Here is a 16031-nt window from a genome sequence, read left to right as displayed (position 1 = left end):
GCAAGCCCTGAGCATATAAAGCCAGAGTTTCGGGAGGAGTGCATTCGGAAATACCTGAACAACGTACCTTTCTCCGAGTTGCTAGGTCTCTACAACATTCAAGCTTATCGTATGAGGCAGAACGACATTTGGGAGCAAATCCTTGGAACGATCCCTGACTTCGACACTGCTCCTTTTCGTGAAGTATGCCACCAAGAGGTCTTCGGGAAAGTTGGTATGGATCTCCCGGACTGGGCTCAGGGAGAAGATGATCCTTTTCCAGTTGACCCTCAATATGAGGCATATCTGAATGACGAGCCAGCACTTCCAGAGGAGAAATCACAAGCCAAGTCTCAAGTTGTTGTTGTAGAGAATTCAGCCGATGCCACTCTTGAGGAAGGCTCTTCTCATGGTCCTGAGTAAAGTCCTCCCGACCAGGGTCCCTCGGGCAACAATGAAGAAAAGGCTTAGGGAGTTGCTCTTTTGTAAAGATTTACCCTCAATTTAATGAATAGACATTTCTTTTTTTTTCATGTTGGCCTCTGAATTTCCCCGTCTCCTGCCGAAATCTTGCCTTGAATATCAAAGTATTAATGATAAAACTTATCACTTAACTTTTCATTCCTCGCCTAATAATAATCTTGTAGAAATATTGTGAAGATGCGTTTCGGGAAGATGCATTAATCTTCCCCACTACTTCATTTATTGCAAAGTCCGCACGTTTCCCTTCTGCGAAGTTCAAACGTTTTCCTACTTTTGTATACCATTCACTGTTTCCAATGAATCGGAAATACATCCATTATTTTAATGGCAGTGCGACGATTGGAGGTTTCTCTGCATCAGGTGCTCGCTTCCACATGTTTCCATGTGGCATCCCTTCGACCGTTGATCTTGCTTTTTGCGGATTTCGAAGCGTCATTTCGATTTGGGTCGTCGGTTGTCCTTAGCCTTCAACCGTCGTCTTATACCTTAGGCTATTTAAAGCCTTCGTGGGTACTCTCCATCTATCCTGACTTCTGCAAGATAGATTTGCTAAAGTGCCAAAGCAACCTTTCGTCCTTCGGCCTGCTTCCGTATTCCTCGTACTCCAACGACAGCTCTATCCATTTCTGAACAAGTGTGTTTTTTGATTACTCATCTCTTTCCCCACTTCCCCCCTGAGTAAACTGCACAGTAGTTATACTTGGGGTTTAGTTTGTTGGTTTGTCGAAAGTTGTAGAAAACTAGGGTTTCCCATTGTTCTTTGTCGTTTATTTCTGTACTGATACGGCTGGATTTTTTGTTGTTTTGCATAGTGGCTCCCAAGATCAACCCGAACTTTATCAAAGCAAAATCTTGCAAGAAAAGCGTTCCGTCGGTGGTGGTTGGGGCCAGTGCGGTGGTTTCAGCTAGTGAATCCTCCAAGCGTAAGGCGACTGCTGGCGGTGAATCTTCAAGTCAGATTCCTGCAGCTTCTATTGATGCCGTCCTGCGCCTCCTTTGCCCGAAGTGATCGCTCGTCTTTCCCGGGAAGATCTTGATCACTCCGTTGCCGATGGTGCTGCCGGCGCTCCTGGCTGGTGAGCTCTGTTGGTGCACCCCCGAAGGAGACTCTTCGGGCATCCGAGGCAACTATGTTGGCGTCGATGAAGGTGTGGTCCCAGCAGGTGCTGCTCCTATTTCTAACTCTAGTGCTTGTTTGGCATCCTCCTCCTCTCCTTCGAGTTGGAGGATTTTGCCACTAGGAAGCGCCGTCGGGTGACAAGTGATGAAGCTCATCCTTTGCTTGGTGTAGTTCATCCTTCTCATCCTTCGCCTGAATTAGTGTCAAACGAGTTTGACAGAGCGTTGGAATGGTGTCTTGCTGCTCGAATGACTTCCGAGAGCGCAGTTCTTTCCAAACTTCCGAGATGAAGTCTTTACGAAGTCACTGGTGATGTAAGTCTTTCTTCATTATCCTCGATTCTGAAAAATTACTTTTCTGCTCCTCGCTAACTCGGAAGTTGTTTGCGGGAGTCTTCTTTGGTAACTTCCACAACCAAGTGGAAGCCAGTTACTAGACTCGGTCGGTTGAGCAATGAAGTTTCTAGGCTTCGGGAAATCTCTGAAGCTAAAGATGTTGAGATTGCTCGCCTTCGGAATCTAGCTTGGGAGGTGGCGGGGAGAAAAAATTCGATGATTGGTCGTCTTCGGTCGGACTTGGATGATGCCGGGGAGAAGATCCGCGGCTGGAGCGAACAGTTGGAAAGTCGGGAGCCAAGGGATCGAAACGTTACCGAAAGGCAAGCTGTCGTTCCTTTGCCCGAATCCCTTCCAACTGATGTTCGCAGAGCCTGCGTCTTCAAGTATTTACACAGTAAGACTTTTGTTGATATGCTGAATGCTTATAACTTGCAGGCGTACCGGGATGGTGAGAACGAAGTATGGGAATCAATATTAAGGAAATATCCTCATTTTTATACGACTCCCTACAGTGTTGTTTGCCATCCTGAAGTATTTACCGACCTGGGTATTCCTCTTCCTGACTGGACCAAGGATAAGATTGATCCTCCACCTTCCGATCCAGATATTATGCAATATCCGAAAGATTCTCCTGTTTATTCTCCAGTTGGAAGAAGTCAATTATGACGAGCTTGTCTTGAATGCGAGTTTGGTCGAGGACCATTCTTCTCCTGGACAATTTGGACAAAGAGTATGAAATTGTGGAGGATTTTATGCATACTGAAATATTTTTGTAATCCTCATTTCTTCTCTTCTTTTCCTTGACTCCCCACCAATGGTTGACTCATATGTTTGTTCTAGCAAAGTCGCGTCGATCTTGTATAACTTGTTAACAGTCACCTGTAATGACTTTCTTCTTTTGATCAAAGATTGTATCCAGCTCTTGTAATTGTCTTGATACTGGCCTCTTTGGATCTTTTGAAGTAATAAGAAATTACTTTATCTTGAACTTTTCTAGCCACTTGAATCGCCGTTGTATTAGGTCTTAGTTGTCTGAAACAATGCCTTTACTTAAGGATTTCCGGAGAAATACAATAAGTCTGAGAAGGAACTCACTCGGGTTTTAAACCGATGCCTTATACTTAAGGATTTCCGGAGAAATACAATAAGTCTGAGAAGGAACTCACTCGGGTTTTAAACCGATGCCTTATACTTAAGGATTTCCGGAGAAATACAATAAGTCCGAGAAGGAACTCACTCGGGTTTTAAACCGATGCCTTATACTTAAGGATTTCCGGAGAAATACAATAAGTCTGAGAAGGAACTCACTCGGGTTTTAAACCGATGCCTTATACTTAAGGATAATTCAAAAATTCAATAAGTCTCGAAGGAACTCACTCGGGTTTCAAACCGACGCCTTGCAAAAGGAACTCACTCGGATTTTCATCCGATGCCCCGACTTAAGAAAGTTCGAAAAATTTCCATAAGTGTTGAAGTGTTGAAGGACCCATACGAATTTTCATCCGATGCCTTATAGTTGGATCTTGTTCTTGAATGTGGTGTATGATGCCCCCCAATCAAAAGATAGTTTGTTGAAAGCCAAAAATTGCATTGATTGAGTTGAAAATGATTACATCGGGGAACAAAATTGAAATCATCCTCAAGGATAAAACTTTTTGAGATGCCTAGCATTCCACGAACGATCCAACTCTTTCGGGAATCGATGTTCTTCAGACTGTAAGCTCTGAACCGACCGGTTTCACAACCATATAAGGTCCTTCCCGGGGAAGGGTCCAACTTTCTTTGGTGACGCGGGTCGGAAGCTAGGGTGTTTCTCAACACCAAATCTCCGGCTAAGTACCGACGATTCTTCACTCGAGTATTATAATGAGACGCTATCCTTCTTTGATAATGTTGAGTTCGTGCTATTGCCTTTGCCCGAACTTCGTCCAACAAATCAAGACTATCAAGCAGTCCTTGTTCATTTGCTTTTTCCTCGAACTCACGATCCCGTAATGTCCCCGCCATTATCTCCACAGGTGCCAATGCTTCGGATCCATATGCCAACCTAAATGGAGTTTCTCCTGTGGGTGTTCGAACCGTAGTTCTATAAGCCCACAGTACATTATGTAGTTCTTCCCGACCCAAGAAGCTTTGTACGCTTCGAGTCTTCTCTTTATTCCTTCCAGGTAGTAACTGGCCGGGGGTATGCCACGAGGACATACGATGCTCGATCATATATGTTCCAGAGAATTGCTCAAATTGTGGACGGTCAATGAACTGAGTACCATGGTCAGTGACAATAATCTTTGGAATCCCAAAGCGATATATTATTGATTCAAACACAAATTTCTCCACTTTTTTCTCAGTAATTGTCGCCAGTGCAATAGCTTCTACCCATTTTGTGAAGTAATCAATTGCTACTCTCGGATATTCCGTCCCCCTTTGATGCCTTGGTGAATTTGCCCATGATATCAATTCCCCACATTGCAAAGGGAATGGGATTTAGAATTGAAGTCATAGTTTCCCTGCCGGCGCTTCGATCTTTGTAGCATGAATTTGACAGTTACTACATCGACGAACGTAGTCCATAGCAGCCTCTTGGACCTTAGGCCAATATAACCCAAGTCTTAGAATTTTGTGGGCCGGGGCTCTGCCACCCATGTGAGCGCCACAAATTCCTTCATGAACCTCGACCAAAGCTGATTTTGCTCCTTCGGGGCCTATACATCTCATAATGGGTCCAACATAAGATCTTTTGTATAGTCTCCCATTCTGAATGACAAATCTAGCTGATTGAATCTTGATCAACCTTGCCTCTCTTTGGATCCTCGGGTAACTTGTCATCCCTTAGATACTCGATTATTGGATCCATCCCAAGAACGTTCGCTTCAATATAAGAAATTTCTTTCTCATGATAACTTGGAAAAGTTATCTCTTCAATGTAGACCGAAGGGTCTAGATTCTTTTCCTTGGCATTGGCTAGTCGGGATAGCTCATCTGCCACTTTGAATTTTCATTCCTCGAAATCTGAGATATCTTCAAATTCCGAAATTGGTTTTGAAATGCTCGCACTATCTCCCGATATTTTTGCAAGCGTGGTTCTTTAATGCCATACTCCCCCTGGACTTGGTTGACTATAAGCTGAGAGTCACTATAAATAGTAACATCTGCAATAGCTAATGCTTTTGACAACCGAAGTCCCGCTATCGAGGCCTCATATTCCCCTTCGTTATTACTTGCATCAAATGCGAATCTCAAAGCATATCGAATAATAAATCCTGCTGGACTTTTTAATAGAATTCCAGCGCCTGCTCCATCTTTATTACTCGAACCATCCACATATACCTCCCAAGTGGTTGGTATAATGGGATCCTCAATGGTGGGTTCTACGCTAGGTGCAGTAGTTTCTACTACAAATCGGGTTTGTTAAGAACTTTACTAAGAGGAAAAGTTGTAAATACCTCAATTGGATGAGCCCGGAAATATGGCCTTAGCTTCTGGCGGCCATCATGAGAGCCGAGCACGCTTCTCAATCTGCGAATATCTCGTCTCCGCATCTAGCAACACGTGGCTTACATAGTAGATCGGCCACTTGTTTCTTATCTTTCTCCCGAACAAGTCTTGCACCGACCGCCGAAAGGGATGTCGCTAGATATAGCTGTAATATTTCCCCCTTCTCTGGCCTCGACAGGATCGGTGGTTGTCCAAGTGCTTCTTTTAATTCCTCGAAAGCTTTCGGCACTCTTTGATCCACTTTGCTTCCTTACGCCCTTCGGGTCTTTAAGTGCCTTGAAAAAAGGCAAACATTTTTCTCCAGGACTTGGAGATAAATCGATTTAAAGCAACAACTCTCCTGTCAAACATTGTACATCCCGAACGGTTTTGGGAGCCTCCATATCAATCGAGCTTGTATTTTGGCAGGATTAGCCTCAATTCCCCTACGTGATACCATGAAACCCAAAAATTTGGCCGAGGAGACTCCAAAGGCACATTTTTCTGGGTTCAACTTCATTTGATGCTTCCTCGATCTTGAGAAAACCTCGATCAAATCTGCAATGTGATTTGCTTTTGTAAAGCTTTTCACCAAGCATTTCGTCAACATATGCTTCAACATTCTTTCCTATCGGCTCTTTGAAAATCTTGTTGACGGCCCCTCGATATGTTGCTCCTGCATTCTTCGGGCCAAAAGGCATGACCTTGTAATAATAGCTCTCACGATCAGTCATGAAAGCCGTATACTTCTCATCCTCCTTATTCATAAGGATCTGATTATACCACTGAGTAGGCATCCATGAAACTTAAAGTTTCATATCCTGCCGATCGCATCTATCAAGAGGTCAATCCGAGGCAACGGGTAGCAATCTTTTGGGCAAGCTTTGTTTAGATCTGTGTAGTCTGTACACATCCTCCACTTCCCATTCGCCTTTTTCACCATCACCACGTTGGCCAACCAAGTTGGGCACTCGATTGGTTCTATGAAACCAGAATTCTTAAGTTTTTCAACTTCGCTCCGAACGGCTTCATACTTTTCGATAGAGAAATTTCTTCTTTTACGTATCCTTTGGTTTCGCCTTAGGGTCTATCCGAGTTTGTGCTCTGCAATGGCCCGATCGATCCCGAGCATGTCCTCAGCAGACCATGCGAATACATCCTTATTCCGTCGAAGAAATAACTTCAACTCATCTTTAAACTCTTTCATTTGTTCGGACCCGATATAAGTAATCTTTTTCTCATCCTCGGTACCACACTGGATTTGCTCCGATTTCTCCTTTGGTTCGGGCCTTTGCATCTCTGTCTCTTCCCGATCATCTCGAACTTCTATGGGGAGGGCAGTAACCTTCCTCGGACCCTCCTTGTCTTTTAAATAGGCAACATAACACTGCCGAGAGATCTTCTGGTCAGAGGAGACTTGACCAATTCCCATATCGGTCGAGAATTTTATCTTCAGGTGTTTTGTCGAAACAATAGCACCTATCTTGGACAAAGATGGTCTCCCGAGAATCATATTATAGGCTGGTAGTTCTCGAACCACCAAAAAATTGATTCGGACAGTTGTTTCCTTAGGAAAACTTCCAATGGATAAATCCAACTGAACCGATCCTTCCGCTACTCTGAGATGACCTTGCAAAGCCATATAGGTGTGTAGATGAAGGTTTCATCAAGTCCTGATCCACCTTCAATTTTTGATACACTTCGTAGGAAATTAGGTCAGCTGCAGACCCTGTATCAATCAAAACTCTATGCACTTCCTGCCGTGCAATCTCTACCTTGATGACTATAGCATCATCATGAGGTAAACAAACGTCTCTTTCGTCTTCTTCGCTAAAGGTGATAGAATCTTCACCATTCAGCTTCTTCCGCTTCTGCGCCTCTCCGGCTCCAACAAATTTGGATTTGGTTTTTAGACTCCGGAATGATTCGGGCTCTGGACCCCCGAAGATGGTAAGGATCGGTGACCGAGTAGCAGCTTCAATCACCTCCTTGCCTTTTTTAGACTTCGGGGCCTCCCTCGATCATTCTGAACTAACCGAACGATCCCTTTTTGGAGCAGCCGCACGTGGCCCACGTGGCTCCTCCCTTCTCCTGCTAACAAAACTGGACAAATGTCCCGAGATATCAATCTCTCAATATCGCCTTCGGATGACGACAGTCATTAGTATAATGACCATAGTCCTTGTGGAATCGGCAATACTTTTCCCGATCCTGCTGCTCTCCGGGTTTCAAAAGAATTTTAGGCGGCCACTTTAAAATACTTTTTCTTTTGAGGATATTCAAAATATCAGCCCGAGGAGCATTCAATGGAGTGTATTCACTTCTACCGGGGGATCTTTGGCGCCAAGGCTGGGATTTTCCAACCCGATCGCGAACATTCTTCTTTGGCTTCGCTTACGCTCAGAGCCTTTTGTTCCTTATTGGAGACTTTATTATCTCCTTGGCGCACATCTAGAATCTCCATGACTTCAGCCTGCTTACGGCATCTCTGTACCAACTCGGCATAAGTCGTGGGTATATCCTGTAGTAATAACTCCAGGAGTTTCCGATTAGTGAGTCCTGTGAATAGAGCGGTTACGGCTACTTGTTCATCCAAGTTTTCTATCTCCATCGTTACTTTGTTGAATCTTTTCGGAAACTCTCCGATCGATTCGTTCTTTCCTTGTTTGACAATAAACAAGGTTTCTTCCGTTTTCTTGACCTGTATCCCACTCTAGAATCGTCCTATGAATTGGCAAGCCAATTCGTCAAAGTTTACGATCCTTCCGGAGGGGAGGTTAGAAAACCACTTTTGTGCTGCTCGAGTTAGAGATGAACCAAAAACCTTGCATAAAATTTCATCGAATTACCAAAGCGCCATGGTCCGTTGGTAATAGCCGATGTGAGCTGTTGGATCTCCGGAGCCATCGAATGTTGAGAAGGTAGGCAAACGGAAGTTATGGGGAAACCGATATCCCGCAATTGGTTCAGCAAAAGGAGTCTTCCGAATGACTGAGTAAATATCCTCAGTTATTCTTCCCTTAGCCAACTGCCCTAACTTCTCATTGACGTTGGCCAATTCTTGACCAATCTGGGTCGGGTGATCTTCAGCAATATGATCACGACCTTGATTAACACGATCATCCAGTGCTACTCGATCATCACGAACAGCCCGTCCTTCCCGAACATTCCTCTCGTCACGAACTGCTCGATCATCACGAACGGTTCTTCTGAGAGTGGGTGAGTGAGTTCTTACCCCTGTATCCAACCTTGTATTTGAATCAGTTGTACTCTCTTGCGGTCTGTCGAACCGATCGCCTCGCCTTGGTTGATCATCGATCCTCCGAAGTCCTCGGTCTCCTTCACGGAAATTCTGATCAACATTCCGGTCTTCAGCCATTCTCTGGTCACGTGGCAATGCACGTCTCCCTGAATCGCGTTGATCAGGTTCTTGTGGTAAAACCACTCGTCTGGTGAGCACGCGGAGTGCTTGGCTCACCTCCAAGAGTTGAATCTTTACCTGATCCAATTGATCTTGGATTGTATCGGGAGGAGGGTTACGTCCTCCCTGGCCATCATCCACTTCGATAGGATTTTGGCTTTCCTGGGGAATATCTGGATTATTCACCCCAGGTATCTGAACACCGGAATTGCGATGTGCAGCGGCTGTTGCGGCTGCTGATCTAGTCACCATGGCTTTTCAAGTCTTTCCCACAGACGGCGCCAAATGATGCGTCCAAAATCTGCTCAGCCCTTGGATCTCCACGTGATGTCCTGCAAAACGAAAGCGTCAGATGTGGCCCGACCGCTGGGGTCGGGAGTCCACCTCCGAAGGCTAAGTCAGTTGATGAACTTAATCACAAACGGTTCTGCTAGAAGCACAGAGCTAATGAATGAAGAAACGGGAAAGGTGATCTAGATAGCATATCGCTGATAGTCTAGGTCTATCAGTATGTATCTGAACCTGAGTCTCAGATAGTATTCTTTTTGATCGATTGATCCGTCCCTCACCTTGTATGGTAGTGATGTTTATATAGAGTGTACCTTCGAATCTCCTTCGTTGGATGCACTTGAGCCTTCTTCGGGTAGTCGTTGGATTTCATCAGTGAGATCCGTTGAGCGATAGACTTCTATTAGTTTGGACTAGTAGAGGACTCCTGAGATAACCGTTAGGTTATGCGATAGTTATCCCTTTGATAATGATTATCCGCAGCCGTCAGTTTGAGTCTGCCATCATCAAGGTGATTACCCTAATCCATAAGTAAGATTAGGGCACGCTTGTAGCTGAATAAGCTTTCTTCTTCAGCAAGCCATCTTCCGGATCCGGTTCGCTCGGGAGCGATTCGGTTTTCTCCGTCTCGACCGGGGTCCGAGGGTCGGACCAGGTATGAACCCGGTCTGATCATAAACTCTCCATATCAAAAAGTATAAGTGTATAATTAGTGGTTGACTATCTTAACCTTTTAACTTAAGGTCAAGATTTGGAATTTCCTTGGGCTAGAAGCAAAGCTTGCTTTATATTTAAGTTATATGTAAAGCTACCCCCTTCAAGATATAGTCAAGGGGCATGCAAGCTACCCGAAGCAAATCTCAGTCCCCCCCCCCCCCATATTTTATTTTTCATTTTGTTGTCTTTTCATCAACTTTTTTGAGAGATCTAAGGGCCTGTTTAGTTACTTGAGTCTAAAGATTTTAAATATCTAGAGATTTCAAATCTATGGAGTCATGGTTCATAAAGTTAACTGTTTGGTTAACCTGGATCTATGGCTCAAAGAGTTCTGTCATCTTTGGATTTCATCTTATACCCATAAATCATCTATGGCTCGAAGAGTTCTGTCAAGGTGATTTTGTGAATGCACAAATGTTTAGCATTTTTATAGTAAGGGTGAAATCTTTGGATTTCGTCTTATACCCATAAATCTATATATTCACGTTTTTAGTGTAAAAATGTGAAATCCTAGATTTCATAAATCCAATGATTCACACAACCAAACAAATATAAATTTCCTATTTATGAATCTAAAGATTTGAAATTCTTGGATTCATGTAACTAAACCGGAAAAAAAAATCTTTATTGTGCACAGTAGTGCAACTCCACAATTTGACACGTGGCATATTCGGATTTTTGTTGGCGCCTGCGCAGATATCTTCTGCACAGGCACAATATGTTGACACCTGTCAGGGTGTAATCTAATGGTTCCCAATGCATTGCATTTAATCGTTAGGTTTGGAAACCCCTTAGAATTTACAATTACACACCCTTAGTTTAATGCAAATTTACAAAACAAGGCAAACTTTGGGATGATTCCAAAATCGATTCAGATTGAGCGATACCTTAGCCCGATCAACATAGAGATCTACAAGCTTAGTCTTATCATTGCAAATCTGCAACTCCTAGATCTAGCAATGGAACTACAGATCGAATCCTTTGCAAGCTAGACAAAATTTTCACCAAGAAGGATTTTTCTTGCAGTCCGAAAGGATAAACCAGTTGAGTGATGGAAGGAGAAGAGCGATTGACTCGATAACCAGAAAAGAAGTGATGCATCTTAAGTTTAGAAAAATTAGAACCTTCCCAAGTCTGAAACTAAAACTTCAATTATGTTCCGTTCCCGCAATGTTATTATAGTTTGGGGAAAGAAAAAAGAAAAACTCCAAAATCCATCTTCGTTTCCAAATCCATTCCTCGTTTTTAGTTGAACTCGAGTTGCAAAGAAATGCCAAAAAACCTAAGCCCAAGGGGTTTAAACCCTAGAAAAATTAGACTTGAGTTCAAACCATTTTGCTGGTATTCTAACGAGTAAAATTACAATACTTCTTAGAGTTCTTTCACAATCGATTTTCAGGTAAAATATCAGTGGGTATCATAAAATCAAAGAGCTTACAGTTGTTCACTTGTTCCTCACAATCTGTTCGAGTTTGATTCCTCTAAATCGTCTTCACTTTTTTAGCAAACCCGCACTATTGCAACTCCATTGCAACTCAAACGATGGGCTTAGCTAAAAAACTCAGACGAGGGTTTTGGGTCTAACACAGTAAATTTGATAACTTTTGGGGTTCGTTTCTATAAATTTTAAAAGAAAATTCACTGAATTGATGCAATTACTGTATTGCCCTTTTAGTCCACCGTTAGATTAATTGTACACCATGTGTCGAAAAGTTGTGCCTGCACGGACGATATCCGCGCAGGCGCGAACAAAAGTCCGACATATTCTTAATAAACAACTCAGATTAGTTTAAGTGAAAGTGACCCATCTTATGACCCGTTTTAACAAAAAAATAACCCATTTTAAGGACCCAATTCTAAATATGGTGATTTTTTTCTTCCATTTTTCTCCCATCGTCTTCCTCTGAGCAAAAGAGGATTTTATGATGCGGTTTAGGCAGTTGGGTTGGGTTGGGTTGGGTTCGGTGATTCATAAGTGTCTTGGCCAACAACCACAACAACAAAACTTAGCTGTAGACAATTCCAAAATGCAAATCTAAAAGAACCCAAACCTTTGATTTGCATTTACATCTACTACGGTTGATCATAGGGTACACCAGGATGTTGAAAGACTTTCTCGAATTACAACTTACTAAGGTTAATGTTTTTTGTGATCAACGACTCATCTAGGTCTGAAATCCTCTCTGCTTCAGTGGAATTAATGGATCAGGTGGATCTCGTGATTGAGGAGATCAATCCTTTATTCTAGCAATCAATTGCACACAGTCAAGAAGGTAATCCAAGATATTCAGCTGGAAAAACTTTTCATTCTCAGGAAGAGACCAAATCTTGATAACTAAAGATGCCTTCCAGAATCTGATTGTGGAGAGTGCGATAGAGAGGGATGAATCAGGAAATTAGTGTCGTCTAGAACAAGACTACGAGTACTTCACCGCCTATGGAGTTCCCCAAAGGAAGAAAAAAAGAAGAGAAAAACGACGCTTATGGAGTGAGAAGGAAGGGCAGAAGTTATCGTAAAATAATGGCAAAATCCATTTTAGATTCTTCAGCAATCTTCAGCAACGATAATTAGAACACGATGGGAGAAAAATAGAAAGAAAAAAAAAACTTCATACCATATTTAGAATGGGGTCCCAAAAACGGGTCATAAGATGGGTCTTTTCACTTATAACTCTATCTTCTAATTTGAACAGTCTATTAAGAATATGCCATGTGTCAAATTGTGGTGTTGCAGTCCTATGCACAACAGAGAGATGTGCACAGCTGAGGTTTTTTTCCGTAACCAAACAAGCCCTAAAGAGTTCTATCCACATAAGAACCATAAATGCAACTAAGCATATTTCCAACTTTTTCATCGTATAGACACATTGATACAAATATGGGAGGATAGAAATATAGAAATTCAAAAACTACTTAGCCCATATATATATATATATATATTTGCCATTGTCGGAACCACAAAGTTCAATACAAAGCACTTCTATCGGGGTCGGGCTGGGATGGGTTGGCTTGAGAGCTAAACCCAAACCCAACCCGAACCCTTTGTTAGTTTAATTCAACGATTGTTGTATTTAAATTTTAAAATATTTCCATAATCTCATATTTTCATATCTAAATATACTTCTTCTCATTATTATTGTCATTTTCCATATTCCATATCATAAATCTCATATTTCCATTTTCCATATTCTATAAGAGTTCATATTTTCATAAATCTCATATGCCCATATTTCTTCTACATACCATAGATCTCATATTTCCATGGCTAAATATACTTTTTTTCATATCTAAAAATAATTTTTTTAATAAATCTCATCTTCCATATCTTTTTCCACCAATCTCATATTTCCATATCAAAATTATGATCTTTTTCTTAAGAAGTGACTTAATGGATCAGGTTAGGGTATGTCAAGGCCAACCCGACCTTACTAATAAGTTTAATTTATGCATACTATTTTGAGTAATTAACTGGATACATTTTCATGTGTTCGCAATCATTTTGTATCATATTACCCTAATATCGCATGCAAATGAACATTAGATGCATTTTCCTTGAATTTAAGTAATTTTGGTCATTTACGTGTATCGTGGCAAATCTTGATTCAAATTTATAATTTTTACTTGTAGGTAATCATCTTAGTTCGTGGATTCCTTCAACAACTAGGATTTGTTTGGAACAATTAGTGGAGTTTGAAGGTTGATCAAAGAAGGAAAAAGAGGAAAAAGAATCCAATTCAGAGAGGGAAGAAGGGGAAATCCCTTTTTTTGAATGTTCTTTGTCCAATTTCGATCAAGTCCTTTACTGGATGGTCATCTTGTCACATCCACCCAACCGGTACCCTACCTGGCATACTCAAGTGTGTGATCCACAGCCCCGAAGATCAAGTATCGAGAAAACCAACCTCCCACATTTACAATAACATAATCATGAACAAGATACAATCAATGTAACATTATATAAACCAATAGATCAAGATAAGATCAATATAAGATGAAGATAATGACAATATAATCAAAGTGCGGAAAGAATGATGCCAATATAATAATCAATATAGAATAGTCACATGTAGAGTGTGCGGAAAATCACTCCACATAACACAGTGGAATATAGCTCGAAACTAAAAGAAAAGATTACAACTAAATTATAAAGAAAAGAAGTAATCAAACTAAATTGAGATCTCTTCTAACTTATAAATACAACTTCTAAAAGTTTAAGTCTCAGAATCCAAGTAACGAGTAACTAGCACATGAGTGCGACTATTCCTAACGCGATACGTCTTCACCCACGAGTTCTTCACTTTCGTAGTCGCCGTAGCCACTAGCTTGGAAGTAGTATGCGTCATCTGTCACGACCCCAGTGTTCACAGGTTTGGCGGGGCCCACATTATTGACACTCAACTAGGGCACGTGACAGCTCCTTTCATTATCACCTCTTTATAATCAATAAAATAAAATGCTAGACAAAACATTTTCACGGTAAAACAAATAACCTGCTTGACAGTCTGGCTTGTAAACATATACATAAAGTCTGAAGTCCTTTTATATCTACATTTGACCTTTCAACAATGTCTAATCAAGAACTTACAATTGCAAAAGAATATTTATTCACAGTCTAGTTATACAAACACCAATCGCAACAAAAGGAATGTGAGTTTACATCTTCACTTTAAAGGCATTCTCAGGTGGCAGCACCCTTGCCTTTATCATGTATCTGAGTACCTGTCAACATTTACAATAATGAGCTTTGCAGCCCAATAAGCAATATAGACAACCATGTAAGTAAGTCAGGCAATTCATTTGCATCAATTATCACATCAAAATCATATAACATCATACATTCCAAACTTCTTTTCTTTTTTTCCTTTTCCTTTTTCATTATTAAACTAGACCTAAGCGCTATGGTGGGTTAGTAAAGCGGTTAAAAGCCCAGATTCCCATGGGGAGGTCTTGGGTTTCTCACCTATCCGGTGTCATTTCATTTCCAGTATTAAAAAAGCACCAGTACCTATAGAGAGAGCACCATCAGTCTCAACCACACAAGTGGCATCAGTCTCAGTCTCATTCTTAGAAGTTCTCATCAAGAGATTCTCTTTTCAGTCTTTTGGCTCAAGGCCAGGTGTTCTTTACAGGAGGCCATCATCAGTCTAGTATATCTTTCCACTTTTCAGTCTCGCTTCACGCCCTCCCATTTGGATACATAAGTACCAGGACTTACAGAAGCCATTACATTTCATTCCTTTCCTTATTCCTTTTATTTCCATTCTTTTCTTTTCACTTTTCAATCTTGCTTCAGGCCCTCCCATTTGGGTACATAAGTACCAGGACTTACAGAAGCCGCTTCATGCCCTCCCATTTGGGTACATAAGTACCAGGTCTTACAGAAGCCTATACATCTTATTTCTTTTTCTTTTTCTTCTCTTTTTTTATATTCAATTTCCATAGCATTACCCTGCTCTGTCTATTTCCATGTACATTTTCATTTTAAGCATCATTCAGTCTCATCAGAACACAATTCATGACATTCCATCATTTAAATATGAGAGCATGATAATTTACATTTAACATGCATAAACATTCTTTCAAATTCATGATTAACAGTTCAAGAATACTATCAACATTCCATTTCAAGCAGTTCAATCAAGTCATTGAGTTATCATCCAATCCCATGCATTTCCATTCAGTTTACAAAACAATACATCATGTATTTTCATAAATTGCATAAGTGAATCAATAATATCAATTCTTTATTAGCATGTGAACGCTACCTGCCCCTTAAATAGAATCACCTACTTATAACATACATGGGTGGTCAATATCACTTACCTGATTATGTTCCATGCGTGTGGGTCTTGTCTCAGGTTCCGTTAAAATCCGCTTTCCCTGCATCTCGATCCATTAACGGCTATTACGAAAACGCAGGAGCCAACAAGGAATTTTTCCCTTTTTATATTATTTCCTTTTCTCCTCTTCCTTTCCTCTCTCCTCCCCACGGTCTTCCTCTCTCTCCTCTCTTGTCTTTTCTTCTCTTTTTCCACTTTTTCTCCACTCCTTCTCTCTCCTTTTTCCTATTCATCTTCTCTTTCGTTCTGCAACTCCTCTTTCTCTTTCTTTTCTCTCTCCTCTCTACTCCTCTTACTCTTCGTCCTCCTCTTTCCTCTTTCTCTTCTTTCTCCTCCTTACTTCTTCTCTGTTCTCTTTCTCTTCTCATTCC

Source organism: Hakea prostrata, chromosome 5 (genome assembly GCF_041222555.1).
Source record: "Hakea prostrata isolate BN-2017 chromosome 5, UWA_Hpros_2, whole genome shotgun sequence".
Taxonomy (NCBI): Eukaryota; Viridiplantae; Streptophyta; class Magnoliopsida; order Proteales; family Proteaceae; genus Hakea; species Hakea prostrata.
The sequence above is the reverse complement of the archived record's forward strand: the minus strand, read 5'-3'. Positions refer to the sequence as shown.